This window comes from Leptodactylus fuscus, chromosome 5, assembly GCF_031893055.1.
Source record: "Leptodactylus fuscus isolate aLepFus1 chromosome 5, aLepFus1.hap2, whole genome shotgun sequence".
NCBI classification, from domain to species: Eukaryota; Metazoa; Chordata; class Amphibia; order Anura; family Leptodactylidae; genus Leptodactylus; species Leptodactylus fuscus.
Genome location: NC_134269.1, coordinates 43,306,581 through 43,313,167, shown reverse-complemented (window position 1 = coordinate 43,313,167; position 6,587 = coordinate 43,306,581). Strand labels below are relative to the sequence as shown.

The 6,587-nt window shown below is 49.2% G+C and overlaps 1 pseudogene; it reads left to right on the top strand.

Annotated features, from left to right (window-relative positions):
• The first annotated feature begins 1,129 nt into the window (after window positions 1-1,129).
• LOC142202926 (prenylcysteine oxidase 1-like) lies at window positions 1,130-5,956 on the top strand (annotated as a pseudogene).
• Window positions 5,957-6,587: the final 631 nt, after the last annotated feature.

Genomic DNA, 6,587 nt, shown 5'->3' with positions numbered 1-6,587 from the left:
CAGCATACAGCAGGAGCACCCCAACACATAGGTGGCAACACCCCAGATGCTGGACCCCTCCAACACACAGGCAGCTGCCCCATACGCACACAGATGGCAGCATCTCAGAGTCCACCAACAACCCTCGCCCACATACAGGCAGCACCACAGGAATCTCCCACTTACACAAAGGTAGTACCCAAGGACCCAAACACTACACGGCAGTATCTCGAAACCTCCACCCCCTCACACAGGTTGCATCCGAGGGACCCCCCAAACAAGCACACAGGTGGCAGCACCCTGGGACCACCTCCAGAAGTCCCTCTCACACAAGCAGTGCCCCAGTAACCCAACACACAAAGTCAATACTCCTGGGATCCCACACAGACGCATGCAGTAGCCCCCCCATGGACCCTGACCCCCATTATATGCAAGCAGCACCCCAGAGATGTTTGCTCCCCCTTTAGATACCAGCAGCACCCCAGGGAACCCCTTCCGTAGATGCCTGAAGCACACTAAGTATGCATGCCCGCATAATTAGATGTCGATGGCACCCCAGGGACGTATCCACCCCTTTTAGGTGCCAGAAGCACACCAAGGACACCTTCCCCCTATCCATGCCAGCAGCATCCCCCTTAGATGCCATTAGCACCCCAAGGACCTCCCTCTTTATGCCAGCAGCACCTCGAGGACCTCTACCTTTCTTCAGATATCAGCAGCAACCCTAGCACCCCTGCCCACTTAGATGCTAGCAGCATCCAAGGGACTCATGGCCTCCTTGCCAGCTGCACCCCTGCCACCCTTTAGATGCCAACAGCACCCCTAAGGAACCCTGCCCCCCTTTAGAAGCACACCAAGGATCCCTGTCCTTCTCTTTTAGATGCCAGCAGCACCCCAAAGGCCCCTGCCCCTTCTTCAAACACCAGCAGTATCCCAAACACCCACTGCCCCCTTAGATGCCAGTAGTACCCAAAAGACCCCCTGCCCCCCTTAGATGCCAGCAGAACCTTAAAATCACACTGCTCCCCTTAGATGCTAGCAGAACCCCAAAGACTCCCTGCCCCCTTTAGATGCCAGCAGTACCCCAAAGACCCCCTTCCCCCTCCCTTAGATGTCAGCAGTACCCCAAAGACTCCCTGCACCCGATGAGATGCCAGCAGTACCTCAAAGATCCACTGCCAGGAGCGTAATGATCGTGACTGGGCTCGGTGAGATACAGGGCCCCCGTCAAGCTGGAGATGGCCTGGGCCCGTTACCACTATGACAGCGGAGGGAGGCTGTTGAGAGCATATAATACTGGGGGTGGGGCACTTCGGGGCATATAATACTGTGTGTGGGGAGGGGCGACACTGCTGGGCATATACTACTGTGTTTGGGGGGGGGGACACTACTGGACATATAATGCTGTGCGTGTGGGGAAAAACTGCTGGGCATATAATACTGTGCGTGTGGGAGGCACTGCTGGGCATGTAATACTCTGTGTGTGTGTTTTGGGGGGTACTCCTGGGCATATAACACTGTGTGTGTGTGTGTGGGTGGGGGACACTGCTGGGCATGTAATACTGTGTGTGTGTGTGTGTGGGGGGGCACTGCTGGACATATAATATGTGTGGGGTGCCAATGCAGGGCATGTAATACTGTGGGGGGGGGGGGGCACTGCTGGGTATATAATACTGTGTGTGTGTGGGGGCACTGTTGGGCATATAATACTGTGGAGGGGGGGCACTGCTGGGCATGTAATACAATGTGTGTGGGGACACTGCTGGGTATATAATACTGTGGGGGGCACTGCTGGGCATATAATACTGTGTGTGTGGGGGGGTGAACACTGCTGGGCATATAATACTGTGGGGGGCACTGCTGGCCATATAATACTGTATGTATGGGGGAAACACTGCTGGGCATATAACACTGTGGGGGGCACTGCTGGGCATATAATACTGTGTGTGTGGGGGGGGGGGGGTGAACACTGCTGGGCATATAATACTGTGGGGGGCACTGCTGGCCATATAATACTGTATGTATGGGGGAAACACTGCTGGGCATATAACACTGTGGGGGGCACTGCTGGGCATATAATACTGTGTGTGTGTGTGGGGGGGGTGAACACTGTTGGGCATATAATACTGTGTGTGTGGGGGGGAAACACTGCTGGGCATATAATACTGTGTGTGGGGAGGAACACTGCTGGGCATATAATACTGTGGGGGGCACTGCTGGGTATATAATACTGTGTGTGTGTGTGGGGGGGGTGAACACTGCTGGGCATATAATACTGTGTGTGTGGGGGGGGGAAACACTGCTGGGCATATAATACTGTGGGGGGGGGGGGAAACACTGCTGGGCATATAATACTGTGCGGGGCACTGCTGGGTATATAATACTGTGTGTGTGTGGGAAACACTGCTGGGCATATAACACTGTGGGGGGCACTTCTGGGAATATAATACTGTGTGTGGGGGGGAACACTGCTGGGCATATACTGTGTGGGGGCCACTACTGGGCATATAATATTGTGTGTGGGGGGACGACACTGCTGGGCATATAATACTGTGTAGGGGACACTGCTGGGCATATAATACTGTGAGGAGGGGGGGGAGACACTGCTAAGCATGTAATACTGTGTATGCCACTGCCCCGCATGCCTTTAGATGCCAGCAATACTCCAAAGATCCCCTGACCCCCCCCCCCCCTTAGATATCAGAAACACCCTGTCTCCCTCCATGCCAAGGACTCTTGTACCACTCTAAGCATCGATCCAATCCCACAGCCCCTGCAGAATACAGTCCCATGTAAAACATCACTTTCTTTTCAGCTTCCTCCAACATGCAGTCCATGCAAAACAATCTTATCTCTCCCCTTCCATCAGCCATTACCACAACACAGTCCTCACTGCTTTCTCTTCTCCATCTACAGGTGCTGCGCTCCGGCTTCCTCTATACAGTACAGAGCAGTGATGGACAAGACCCCGCCCTCCTCAGAGTGGCCCCGCCCCTTCATGTGACATCATACCTACCAGGTGCAACTCCTCTCTAGTCACAACCCAGGAGCAACTCCACTCTAGTCAGGAGCATACAGGGGCAGCATGCAGCTCTCCGCTATACTGACTTGTGTCATCCTGTGCAGCCTGCGGTATAGGAACCACCACCGAACAGGATAGGTGAGACTTGACGGTTATTAGCCATCAGTATTTCATATGCAGAGGGTAAAAGTTGTATGTTTATATATGTATACTTGTGTGTTATTGCATCAATGCTGCTGATTTTCTGATACATTCATATGCAGGGTCAGATTATAAGTGTAACACATCCGCTGGCAACTTGTTACTGTGACTTTTATGCTATATAAGCAGCGCCGCACCTCTCATGAGGCGACCTGAAGCGGGGGGGGGGGGCGTCATTTTTACTGACAAACTGTCCTGGACTAGCTTAGCGTCACCGTCTCGGTGGTTGGAGTGGCCCTGTGGACGCAGCACTGATCCAGCGCCCGCCCCTCACACTTTGCAGAGAGCAGGTCCTCTCCCTGCCTGCTCTCTGCCTGCTAATGCCACCCCCTCCGCCCCCTCTTCCCCACACGCCGGGTGACGCGGTCTCACAAGACCGCTGCGCAAGCTGAAGAGCAGAAGCAGGTAAGCTTCTGCAGAAGAAATAGTGATTTTTCAAGTATTTATCCCCTATCCTATGGGCTGGGAGAGGGGGGCTTTTGAATGTCTGTCTGGCCATTCCTTGGGCTTGGGGACTGTTTTTTTTCCCCACCCACTTGTAATTCTTGCACTTGGGGGTTAATAGGGGCACTATACGCTGGAATGCTCCTATTAACCCCCAAGTGCAAGAATTGCAAGTGGGTGGAAAAAAAGACAGTCCTCAAGCCCAAGAAAAGGCTAGACAGACATTCAAAAGCCCCCCTCCCCCAGCACTCCAACCCTTCCCCAGCACTCCAACACAATAATCGTATCTGCCAGCTTTGACTGAGGCGCCCGGAGCAAGATTCGGGGCCTGCGTCCGTTTTTCTGACAGCCAGGTGCCTTGTGAAGGCTCTCCAGCCTGTCATTCTATAGTATACTTTCTATTGTAGGCTACTCTATGTAGTCTAAATTTTAATCTGTCACAGTGGTAAATAATAAAGCTTATCGCTTGCTCCTTAAATATTGAGCGTGGGGGGGGGTCATTATATTATATGTGGGGGCACTGTGGCGCCATTACATAACTGGTAAAGGGGTTGTCGAGGATAACCCCCCCCCCCCCTTTTTTTTTTTTTTTTTATTGGCTTGGGGGAGGTGAAAAATACAAAGAAACCCAAAACAAAAAAACCAAAAAACCATGCTCTCTTGTCCCTGCTGCTCTGCGCAGTCTGCTCCTACTGATTCGGTGTTTCCTTTCGGGTGGACTATACTAGGGCAGACTTGTGGTTGGGACTGATCAGGTAAATGTAGATTCAGCACATGTAGTGGACAGGCTTGTGTTAAAAAAACAACAACAACAACAAAAAAAAAAAAACACTTTTACAAGTTTGTAATATATTTTTTGATGGATTCATCAAGACTGGTGTATCCTATGCTGGTCTCTATGATCCTGCAATATTGGAGGATTCTCCTGATTGATGACAAGGGACAGGCCATGTGAAGAACCAGGTACAACCTGCAGCGGTCTGTTTACCTCACCAGCAATCTACACCAGCTAAAACGTGGCGTAAATATTAGTGAATAGAGATTCGAGAGACATGGCAAGGGTGGGGTAAAAACTGCACTTGTGACTAAAATGACATGACTCTACTCAAGATTTTTCGACTTTTTCGTAGGGGCAAGTTCATTCCATTCTTTGCTTTCAATGACTGCAAATACTCTTGGTAAAATCTTGTACTACACAACGTCTTGCTGTTGATATCCCCATACAGGTACATGATCTATTCCTGTATTGTTGTATTTATCCCTGAATACTTGTCTTCTAGGTGCAGTGTCTTTAGCTGCTACCAGGTCTGGACTTTGGGCAGTGGAAGGGGGTAACAAACTAGTTTGCTCTGGGCTGCTTTATGCTTCAAAGGCCAATCTCATTCAGGGTATTGTTACCTCCATACAGGAGAAGGTTCGGCTACAAAGTCAGGTAAGTTTCTGTATCTGTACTGTTTTATATTTATTATATCATTAGAGTAGAACATCTCAGCGGAGAGCCTTCCTGTCCACAAGGTAGAGCCACCCATAACCCCCCCCCCCATATGCCCAAAGCCGCGCCCCTCTATCCCTTAAAGGTGAATTGTGATTATTTTATTGTTACATTTTGTCAATTTTGTCTGTAATTTTTTTTTTAGGAGATACAGTGAGACTGTATGAAGTAAATTATGAGACTGACAAAGGGCCTGCACTAGACATGTATGACATTGTAGTCATTGCAGCTCCACTCTGTAAGGACATTGGCTACATTAAGTTCCTGGGCTTTAATTCGCCAATTGAGTCAGTCTCCAAGCCCTACCATCAGAGGGTGGCCACCTTGGTCCACGGACAGATCAATGCTTCTTTCTTTGGTTGCCCAAAGCCATGCCAGCTTTTTGTATCAAGAATATTAACTACCGATAAACCTGACCTTTTCTTTGATAGCATTAGTCCCGTGTCTCCTGTAAAACCAGTGCCTGCATCTGAAATCTCCAAAGCCTCCGATATTAAAGTCTGGAAGGTCTTCTCTCCCGAGCACCTCAGAGATGAACAGTCGTGTCTGTTGTTTGATTCCTATCATGCAGTTATTGTAAGGAAAAGGTTGGCTTACCCTGAGTACACCCCTCCAGAGAAACTACCCCCTATAATACTGCACTGTGGCATGTATTACCTGAACAGCATAGAGTCAGCAGCCAGTGCCATGGAGATGAGCGCCATCTCTGCAAAGAATATCGCTCTTCTGGCTTACCATAAGTGGTTTGGAAAAGATGAACAGATTGACCAGGAAGACTTGGTGGAACATCTCAAATCGGAGTTGTAGATTTTTTTTATTTTTTTAGGGAAATGCCACATCTGTCTGTACTCTTTTTTTTTTTTTTTTCATCGATCATTTGTACAGTTTTTTGGGGGGGTTTTCTTGGACATGTGATTTTTGATATTTGTAAAATCTTAGTCTTGCCTGAATACTAAACCATACCCAGCCATAAATCTTCTGCTGCCACCGCTGTGGTCCAGGGAATCAGATTTCTGGACCAGTCCTTGTGTGGTTTGTGCAAATGACGGATCATCTGGAGCTTTGATTCCCCCTGGACCATGACCTATGGCATCCAAGTCTCCTCGGAGTCAGACTTCCCTGAATGGGGAAGATCAGCTGTTGGTAATGGATGAAGCAGCTTCTGTCCAGACTTTTAGCATTATATTGTGGTCTTTCAAATCGATGACTGGACAGGCCGAGTCTGTTTTTAAGGTGGGCATACACCTTCATTAAGACGTATTCCTTCTGAATCCTCCTCCCATTACCTATTGGCTTGGTTAAGTGTGCAAGTGTTTAGGAATAAGTAAGGAATATATTGCTGCCAGACACCTTTAATAAATGAAGTTGTCCTATTGTAACAGATGGTCCCTAAATTCAGAATTTTGGGATTTACTTTCGTCCTAAGGGACTGAGTAGCAACAACAGAAA